An 11033-nucleotide genomic window follows, 5' to 3' on the forward strand; every position below is an offset into this window, starting at 1 on the left:
CTGCAGCCCTTTTCCAGATCACATTTTTTGCCCCAGGAGGTCACAACCTCTGACTCACTCCTCTCCCCCTTTCTTCCCGGCAGCACACCACGTCCCCCCACCCCCCCGCCCCCCACCAGCCAGCCCGCCCAGGGCCAGGCTCCAAAACCTCAGCCTTTCACTTTGGTTTCTATTGTTCTATTTCCTGCCAATTGATCCCTGGCCCAGTGAAAATTAACATTTTCAGCGTTGTGTAATTTACATGGGATAATCTAAGTGGCTCTTCTCTGTGAAAAAAGTGTGGGCATCCTTCAGTCACAAAGTGTGTTATTTAAAGTCAAAACTGCAGGTCACAAGCTGCTTCCAAACCAGTTTACTGGTTTCTGATAGGGCACGTTAAGCCTATAGTTATGGTTCGTGGTTTGTTTTTTTTTTTTAGCCACTTTTGTTGTTCTGTTTTGCCTCATTCTCCTTCCCCAACACCACCTATATCCTCACCCGCCCCCATCCATCTAAATTCTTCACATTTCTGGGATGTATTGAAAACTTTCACATCGTGAAGCCTAACTTGCCAGTGTATTCTTCCTACCGTCTTGATTATGCCTCAACATAGGGCAGGAGAGGAATAATATGTAAAGTGTTAAGAAAAATGATCCAAATCTCAGCAAAAAGGCCGGGAGCGCTCAGGATCTCCTTTCAATGCCATAGCGGTACCCTTTTCAACGAGCCCAGCCCAGGACCACGCAACTGGCTGTAGAAGCTGTCTCCGTTTGACTTGCTATTTACTAGTTGGGACATAAGAACCCCGGACTACGTGAAGTTATGTGTTCACGTGTATATTTTGTCTGGAAAGACATGCAAATCATTTCTGGCTTGTGGAAAAGAACACCCCAAAGGTCATGGTGTCATAGCCCCGTAGGACGCGGAACAGTGTCGTGTGCAACCTGGCAAGCTCATGCGAACGTCCTTCTTTTTACACAGTTTCCCCCCGTGCTCCTTGCAATACCTTGACTGTCTCATTGATCCCGTCATTAAGGAATTGCAGAAAGTCTTCAACGGGAGCCATGTTTTTAACTTTTTGGAAATTACAGCTTTGAAGAGTCCAGAAAAGCCGGCGTAGGAGCCCCTCCTGGCCGCTGTGGGGGGTGAAGAGCATCTAGGTCCTTCAGTGCAGCTGTTCGAACCCTCTCAGAGAGCCCCCCTCGCAGAGTTACTCCCGTCCGGGAACCAGAGCCCCGGAAAAGCTTTTCCACAACATTAATTAAAAGGGGAATCTGGGGGCGCCTGGGTGGCTCAGTTGGTTAGGCGACTGCCTTCGGCTCGGGTCATGATCCTGGAGTCCCGGGATCGAGTCCCGCATCGGGCTCCCTGCTCGGCAGGGAGTCTGCTTCTCCCTCTGACCTTCCTCTCTCTCATGCTCTCTCTCTCAAATAAATAAATAAAATCTTTAAAAAAAAAAAAAAAAGGGGAATCTGAACACGTAAATAACATTTGCGGCCTCCCCTGGCACACAGTGAAAGAGCCCCAGGGTGCAGTGGGTTTTCCAGCGACTGGCCCACCAGCAACCAGCGCAGAGGAGGAAAGGTAACCGGTTTTTCCAGAATGATGAGGGAGTAATACAGCAGAACCCACTCGAGTCTAAGCGTCAGCCACAAACACACGTGTTGGAGCGGCAGCAATTTCACAGGAATCTGGAAAAGCCCAGACCCCTAGTGAGTTCTAACAGCAAAGCCAGGCCAGACCCTAGCCTCCGGGAAGGGGCGCACACTCGCTTGCAAAATTTGTTGGCAATAAAATATTTGAACAGCTGGGGTCCCGCGCAGAGTTCTGACATGGGCCATTTTATACAAAGGAGTCTTTTTTTTGTTCTCCGCACTCCAAAAAGGGAAAGGTCTTTTCATGTTTGTATTGAAAAAGTAGCCAATCGCCCCAAAAGGTCAGTTGGTCTCTTCGTTTTCTGGCTTCTTTAACACAATTCCTTGTTATTAGCTATGTGTTTTCAATCACCTGGCGTGCATTTAAGCAGATTATTCTAACATAAAAGGCATTTCACTTTTTGAAGATATTAGAAGGCACGTTTGTCTCTTCGTGGTACTGTTGGTATTCAGGCCACTGTTTTATGTGCTGTTTCATATTCATCTGCCTCTGAATGGTTGGCTGCTCGGGAGAGACTGAGAGTGTTGATCTCCATCATTCAGATCTCAGAACTTAAGGCTTTTCCATTTTGTTTGGGTTTGAAATATTAAGGTGACCAAGCGAGAACATAAATGAAAAGCTTATTTAAAAAATAGTCTCCTTCGGGGCGCCTGGGTGGCTCAGTTGGTTAAGCGACTGCCTTCGGCTCAGGTCATGATCCTGGAGTCCCCGGATCGAGTCCCGCATCGGGCTCCCTGCTCGGCAGGGAGTCTGCTTCTCCCTCTGACCCTCCCCCCTCTCATGTGCTCTCTCTCATTCTCTCTCTCAAATAAATAAATAAAATCTTAAAAAAAAAATAGTCTCCTTCGCTAAAAATACCCAGAATCCTTCCATGCTTTCTAAAAAAAAATTTGTTTATTTGAGAGAGAGAGAGAGAGCGAGCATGAGGTTTGAGGAGGGGAGGGGCAGAGGCAGAGGGAGAAGCAGACTCTCCGCTGAGCAGGGAGCCCGAAGCCGGGCTCAATCCCAGGACCCCGGGATCATGACCTGAGCCGAAGGCAGACGCTTCACCGACTGAGCCACCCAGGTGCCCCCATTCCGTGCTTTGGTAACTCTTTAGTGAAGCTGTTTTGTATTTTTTAGCAGAAATGCAAAAGGATTAGCCAGGGCCTAGGACAGTGCCCTTGTAATTGCTGGCTGGGTTTTCTTAAACAATAAAAGCTACCTAAATGGTCAATTTGTATATATTTCATTTTGCCTTAGTCTAAGAATTCATCTGTGCCCAAATAAATCTAGAAAGCCGAACCAAGGAATAGGGTAGGCTAAGGGTTTTACTATTACTGTTCTGCAGGGCGAAGCAGTACCTTTGTCCATCCTTGGACCTGAAAAAGGTTTTTTTGATCAGGGGTCCCCTTACCCCCGTGCTCAGTCCCCAGATCAGTGATGTGTTCACCGGATATTCGCTGCCTTCCGAGCTGGTGACAGGCTGGTCTGTTTGCTCCTGGCTTTCTCTGGCTCCCCCTCCTCCCACGTAGTATGGCTACTTGTCAGGAAGGAAACACAGAGAGGACCCTAAAGACCTAAAGACCCTAAACTTACAGCGTTTTCCTTAAATGACTTTAATGCTGCTTATTTCACAATAAATTGAGAAGATCTCCCTGAAAGTTTACTGCTTCCTTTTGGAGGTATCAGCTCAGGCTTTTCCCTTGCATTTTCCAGAAAATTCCGTCTTCAAAGAGTTGAACACCCTTGCCCCGTCCGTATAACAGGTTCAGGTTCCGGGTCTGCCTGACCCCCTCTGGCTTTCGTGCTGTTTTTGATACTCAAATTACTTGTTCTACTGCAGGAAGACCTTCACTTACTGCCTCAAATTGGACTTGTAAAGGCTGTATTTATTGAAGAGGAGGAACTTGTCTGTTTTTCCCTTTTGCTCTGCCATGAAGCTAAGATTAATGGCCCCATATAAATTGCTGGTCTGCTCCTTTATCTGCAATACGTGAAAAGTTCTGACCCCATAATACAGGTAATGAAAGTCAGCGGTAGCAAATAAATCAGCTTCAAGTGGGTCAGTTCATTAGAATAGCTTGCTTTGTTGCATTTGTCTTGAACCCCTGGAATCTCAGCTCCACCCCTTCTAGTTCGGAGACACCGCTGTCCTGGCCCCCACCTTCCTCAGGGCAAGCTGCTGTTCCTGGGGTGGGGGGCCGGTAAGCTCTTCTCCGGTTAGTGGCAGGCTTTTCCTTTGGCCTGCTCTCCTTCTCACTAGCCTCTTGGCCTGTTAGGGGAAACTTGGCTTCCTCTCGCTGCCCTGAGGCCTAGAAGAAGGGTTGACCCCTTTGTTGAGGCCACTCCTTCAGCCTCTACGCTGCTCTCCAACATGGCAGCCACGAGCCACACTGTAGCTACGGGGCACTTGAAATGTGGCCACTCGGAGCTGAGATGTGCGGGAGGTGTAAAATTCATACCAAATTCCAAAGACTTCATACAAAATAAGTAAGTAAACGAAAGAATATCAAATACCTCAATACTTTTTACACATTATACATTGAAATGACAATATTTTGCATCTGTTGGCTTCAATAAAACGTATTATTAAAACTAACCTCAAAAAAAAAAACTAACCTCATGATCTTCTTTTTACTTTTTTTTTTTTTTAAATGTGGCCACTAGAAATGTAAAACTCCGTACGTGGCTTGCATTTGCGGTTCTTGCTCCATTCCCATTGGACCGCACCGGCCCCCCACTCGCTATTTCTCTGCCTTTGCGGGTCACCCCGTGTGGTGCCATGGCCTCTTTCCACCTGTTGCGGCTCCCGGGACACTCCTCGGTCGTCCTCTGGGCTGGGATTCCCGCTCTTCTCCATCCAACTCTTCTCATCCTAACTCTGGGCCAAGACAATTGTAACCGTAGCTACATGTAGCCAGTAAGTATTCGTTCGGCACTTACTGTTGTCAGGTGCTTTGAGGCTCTGGATCTATGTATTTCCTTACAGGGTAAGAAACGGATTGCAAAGAACGTATCATCTATTGAGAGGGAAGGGATTATAAACCAACAGGACAAAACGAGAAGGGTTCTGGAACAGGTCTATGTATAAAGCACTATTGGAAGCAACAGGAGTGCAGTTAGCTCCGCCTGTGGTTATCCGAGGGAGCCCCAGGAGGAGGCCACGGGGGAAGCACCCACGGGAGACAGAGGTGGAAAGTGCCTCGCAGGCCCAGATGCCAGAGCTCCAAGAGGCCAGGGTGGCAAGGCTGCGGGGGCGGGGGGGGGGAGCGGACCAGCCAGCGCTCTGGCCGGGGCACTGGGTGGTCAGGCTGCAGAAGAGCAGATGATGGTGAGAGAGGAAGATGGGCTGATGGGGCCTTGGGGGGGCGATACGGCTGCAGTCCTGCTGGCTCCAGAAGCTGGAGAGGAGGATTTGGGTGGTGAAGCTGGAGCAGGGCACGGCACAGAGGCCCTTACAGGACAGGGGCGGGGTACTGAGCTGGATCAGTGCTGAACCCGGTCATGCGTCTTTGTGAGCATCCACCGGCCACTGGCAGGGGGAAGGGGCCGGAGAACTTGCTCGTGGGTCCCGGCTTCTACAAAGGTCCGCAAGTCTGCTCTTTGACCGGAGAGAGCTGCTTTTGCACTCAGAAGTTTAGCAGAAACAATGACCTCGTTCACCAGCCTCCAAGGGGCCGGCTTGCCGAGGCAAAACGCCCGAGGTTTATTAAAAGTGAAAACTCATTCTCCAGTAAACGCCTTACTTGTCAGAACCTTCTCTCTACCTCTCCGTGACAGGAAATCCAGGGTAATGAGCAGTTATGGAGCCCATGTATTTTCTTGATTCTTGAAACCCAGAGACCACACATTGGAGGACCCTCTCAGCTCAGGGTTGTTGCAGACCTTTGCCGGCGGGCCCCCCAAGACTGGATTTCAGGCAGCAGGTAGCTCCGCGTCCATGTGCCCAGGACTAACACACCCACCCCTGTTGGCTTTCACCGCCGTGTGTGGACAGGGTGCTCGGAGGGGAGAAAGGCCTTGCTCAAAAAAAAGAAAAAAAAGTCAACATTGGGGTGAAGTTTATTTTATAACGAAAATTAAGGCAGAATCTCTCCACCAAGCCAAGGCCAGAGCATTGCTTAGAGATTTTCAGCTCACGAGATTACCTGCGGACCTTAAAAAAACACCACCACAGCAAAGAGCTGCATCCCTGGAAAGTCTGACGTCATTGGCCTGATCTGGGCTTTTTTTTTTTTTCTTTGAGCACTCCCAGGTGATTCCAATCTGCAGCCAAGGTTGAAAACCTGAAAACGACTGAGTTAGATTTTAAAAGTCCATCTTTTAAAATTTTATTTATTTATTTATTTTGCACTTTACTCGGCTCTGATGTTCTGCCTGAAGTGGGAGGAGGGGAAATTGAGGTGGTTGATTCAAGGCTTAGGAAACCAAATCGACCAGTCCAAAGTGGCGGAGAAAGTCCAAGGTGTGTCCGGGTCGGAGAAATAAATCAGGACTGCAGCTGGAAACCTCACCTGGAGCAGGCTCCTCACTTACTGGACTTCTTTATTGCTCAGCAAAAGCCACGGCAATTGTCCTGAAAGAGCCAGAAAGATGCAGTTGCAGATCAACTTCTCTAAGGCCGGTGGTGTTCCAGTAGATCACCCGGAGGGGCTCGGGAAAACACTGATTGCTGCATCCCACCCCCAGAATTGCAGGTTCTCTAGGTGCGGCGAAGCCAGAAAATTTGGATTTCCAACAAGATCCCAGGTGATGCTGCTGGTCCCCGGAAGGCAGGGAAAAAGAGAATTATTTCAAATGAAGGTTCAGCAGAAATCGGCAGGCGTTTACACCGAACACCCACCGTGCCACACCTGGGGGTCCGGAGCCAGCACTCCTGCCCCCCATAACTTGACTGTCCAGAGACAGAAACCCAGAGGCCCTGGAGGGGACTTCCAGTTTCTTCTTGGAGATGGACAGGTCTAAAAAAAGCATGGCTCACACCCTTGCAATATCGAAAACACAGACAAACTGCAAGTTCAAACTTTCCTTGAATCTCTCAGACATCTGAGGCTGCAGGCCAACCAACCAGCCCAGAATGGAAGAACAGATAGACACCTGCAATAAGAGACGGGATGTAAGCCCTTACTTCCTTGGGGCAGATGCTGTAAGAATTTGCTAGAATTTTTTTTTAAGTTTGTTTTTAAAATTATTTTTGTGGAGGTCCTCTGTGGGTTTTGGGCCACAATTTGAAATTCATTTTGAGACAAGGTCCACGGTTCTGCCACTTCCGGTTTCCCCAGCCAGGCCATAGGGTAGGAGTGACGGAATAGGAAAAGCCCCAAACCTTCCGTTGTATAGGGTCCTTCAAGCCAGGAATGAAACTGGATGAGTTTGAACAGTTGAAGGAAGCCCCTAGTTTGGGGTGCTTAGAAGGGCCAGCTGGAGGAAGCCCAGTCTACAAATGGTATTTGTGCCGACAAGCTACGCAAGTATGGATCAACAAGGATTCTTTTTACTAGCAATGTCTACCACTGGTGGGGCTCGCCCCTTTGCAGATGGTGGGGGACATCCCTAGAGCTTTTCTCTCTTGACAGTGTTTGCTTTCTAGCAACATTCCATGCACGGCCTCGAAGTAAATTCAACCTGTGTCCTTACAATGGAAGACGTTGAGTAAGTGCAGTCTCTTAAAAATTGCCAATTGCTGGGGCGCCTGGGTGGCTCAGTCGTTAAGCGTCTGCCTTCGGCTCAGGTCATGATCCCAGGGTCCTGAGATCGAGTCCCACATCGGGCTCCCTGCTCGGCGGGAAGCCTGCTTCTCCCTCTCCCACTCCTCCAGCTTGTGTTCCTGCTCTCACTATCTCTCTCTCTGTCAAATAAATAAATAAAATCTTTAAAAAAAAAAAATGCCAGTTGCTGGGCAACTCCTGTAACTTTTTCTATATATAAAAGTTTTAGCCTTGGATATCTGAGAGAAATCTGGAATGTTATTGGAAGCTCTGAAATCTGAAAATATTTTTACTGGACTTTCTGAATTCTTTAAAATAAAGCCCATGGAAGTATATCATTTTTCTTTCCTGGGGACTTTTGGATAACATAAAAGAATTTCATGGGAAAAAATGTTCCTCTTCCAGAAAGTGCTAATAACCAAGATTTGCTGCTTCTCAACGAGAGGCCAATAGAAGTCAAACTAACTGGAGAAGGGAAGGGTAATTCTTCATCCCCTTTATGTTCCTTATTCATTGTATCTTATTCTTCATAGCTTTCAGGATTTCTCCGTCTCTCTGTAGCCCATACTCACTGGAAAGATGCCCAACTCAGTTCTTCCTCTCAGAATTTGTGTGGATGATTTTTACTTCCTGTGAATCCTTTACTGCCTAAACCATCCTTTTTCCACCACACAGCTTGGCCCACATACCAGGAACCCGGGGTGGGGGGAGATGTAAGCCCTAAATTAAGAAATGTTCTCTCTTTAGTTGTCAACATAAAATAAACTTTCTAGAATTTCCAGGAATTCATCAGTAATCTATGGTGAATTCTTGGTATTTCCTGGAATCATTCACTTGCACTCATCCTCCCTTCAAGCTAATTGCATCATTTAGAGAAGAATCAAATCCATTTTCCAAATATCTGGAGTTGTGAGTCTTCTATATTCTATGCTCAAATGGAAATATTGACTAGCTGTCCCATACCTGGTCCCCAGTCTCGCCAGCCTTGCTTTGGATCTGCCAAAGGAGTCTCACACCTAGAGTCTTTAAACTGGACAGTTGTGACCCTGATTCCCAGTTCCATATTCTGGGCTCTACATAAACTGCCCAACATACAGATTCACATTTGATCTGAGAACTCTTTTGGAACTGGCCAACTTCTCTCCACCAGCAATTAACCCAGGTACAAATCGGATGTCCTGAGCTGGCATCGACCTCAAGTTGACCCTTTGTGTCTACTCTCACCTTAACTAGCTGGTACTGAGTTGGTACGCAAGATCGAGGTGCCGTGAAATTGGCCTGGGCGGAAAGCACCTGGAATGATTTCCCCCCCAACATTTCCCTGGCAGTTGGCTTACCATTTGGGTTGAAGGAGATGATCTTTGTGAGTGACCAACCAAAGCTGAGCATGACATATGATTTCTTTCACTTGGACATTCACATGGATTTTCTAAAAGCCCTTAAATACCCCCAGAACGAAAAGCCTCATGTCTCAGGAGAATAAATATGTTTACCCCCCCGACACAGTCACTCACACACACTCACACAAGTAAGTCATAGAAGAGTATCACCGCAAGGGAAAGGGATTACATTAATGAAACGCTAAACCAAGGATCGGTGTCCATTCGCTCATTCTTGTTAGGATTAAACTGAAAGCCATTTATCTGCCACTAGTCACTCAGGGATAGATCTTGGCTTTACTTCTGAAAGAGATTCTTGGCACAGTTTCATCGTTAGGGATAGAGGATCCGAGACAAAAAAGAAATTGTCCTGAAGGAGTATAAAGGAGTTATGGTCCTCAGATCTTTATCTGTCTTGATGTTTGGAAAACTTGCTTTGAGAGCAATAACATGGGGCTGGAGTAGAAGGACGGACAGGATGGGGAAGCTGAGAGAGCCGCCAGGAAGCTGGGGGCTAGCAGCTCTTCTCTTTTTCTGAGCAGGGGAATACGATTAGACAAGAGTTATAAATACACGAGTGTAAAACCACAGTGTGTCCGAGCAGAGTAGGGCGGTGCTGAGTCCCTATTGCTTGTGTGTGAGGGACAATTGAAATTCGTTCATTGAAAGTTCATGAAGACGAATAAAGTTACTGCATTCAGCATGGTGTTGGTCCCTAACATGGGCTTCCCCAAGTTGTATCAGGTCTCCGTCTCCGTCGATTTCCACTGAACCGAGAGCTAGTGCCAACTTCTCTTGATCTCTGTTTTTCAACATTAAACCGAGGTGTACTTCGTGGTGATGACAGCTCTGAACCAAAGGCCCCAAGGACAACCTTGCAGGCCTGAGTGGCGCATCCACCTGGATTCATCTTTATGCGGAAGTCTTCATTTACGCCTTCTCTCTTGGCCCTTGCTCCAAACCCGGTCACTGTAAACTATACAACATGGCTGTTTATACTTCACTTTTTAGAATCAGAGTAAAGACAGGGCGCCTGGGTGGCTCAGTCAGTTAAGCGTCTGCTTTCCACTCAGGTCAGGATCTCAGGGTCCTGGGATCGAGCCCTGTGTGGGGCTCCCCACTCAGCGAGGAGTCTGCTTCTCCAACCACCCCTCCTGCCCCGCCCCCAGTCATGCTCTCGCTCTCCAATAAATAAATAAGAATCTTAAAAAAAAAAAAAAGAATCATAGTAAAGGCAATAGCCATCTTAGACATTTGCTCTTTCAGTGTAGACGTTACAAATATGTACTCCCTTTTGTGTTTGTTTGCTTTTCGCTGCCCGAATATGTGAAGAGTATGTTTTAACGGGGAAAATTACTACTAAAAAGAGTCTTCAGGTCGATTTTTTCCACCACCCGATGCATAAAATGCTCAGACTGCATTAAAATCAGTTCGATCATTTATCAAAATTATTGAGTCCATAATATATACTAGACACCATCGTGGGCACTGGGCACAATGCAGCAAATAAAATAGGACAGAAATCCCTGCTCGCCTGAAATTTATATTCCAGTGGTGATATAGGAAAAGATGAAAGAAGGGAAGAGGGTGGGGAATGCCAGTGGTCATGCAATAGGGCGATTTTATCGCGGTCGGTCCCCAGAGGCCGTGTTTGCAGAGACGTTTCAGCGAAGAGCCGAAGGAGAAGAAGGGAGACAAGTGGATGTGTGGGGCAGCGGATTGCTGAAAAAGGAAGTAGCGAGCATGAAGGCCATGCAGTAGAAGGCTGCTTGGTGCACGGAGGCCGGGGGGGCTGCAGGGAGTAAGGGAGGAGGCCAAGTAGCATGCGAAATAATAATTAACATGTCAAAAAAGTGTTCTTTCTCAATGTGATTCTTAACCAAATTACTTTTCTGATTTTTCCTTGTCCATCCTGAGCAGATAAATGACTTGAGGTGTCAGCTGTATTATCACTAGAAATATTAGCAATTATAATAAGGGTGTGCTATCTGACCTACTTTCCAGTATCACATTGATTATTGTCCTAATCACGATAATCTCCACTGTGACCACCAGTAACGCAGTGGCTCCTAGGTTTACATCGTCCCATTGACCCTGTGGTAATGCCTGGATAACTGTTATTTCCCCTTTTTGCAGATAGAGAAATTTTTCAGACACATTAGGTGACTTGCCTAAAATCGCTCAGCTGGAAATGCTGGTGGAGTGTGGGCTGGAAATTCAGTATTATTTTTGCTCAGTACTACATGCTGTTTCAATACCCGCAGCCTTCAGTATATATCTGCTCAGGGTATCTTTACCCTCTTGAATTGTTCCTTTCAGGAGGAAAGAT

Source organism: Leptonychotes weddellii, chromosome X (genome assembly GCF_054177405.1).
Source record: "Leptonychotes weddellii isolate Sample4059 chromosome X, ASM5417740v2, whole genome shotgun sequence".
NCBI classification, from domain to species: Eukaryota; Metazoa; Chordata; class Mammalia; order Carnivora; family Phocidae; genus Leptonychotes; species Leptonychotes weddellii.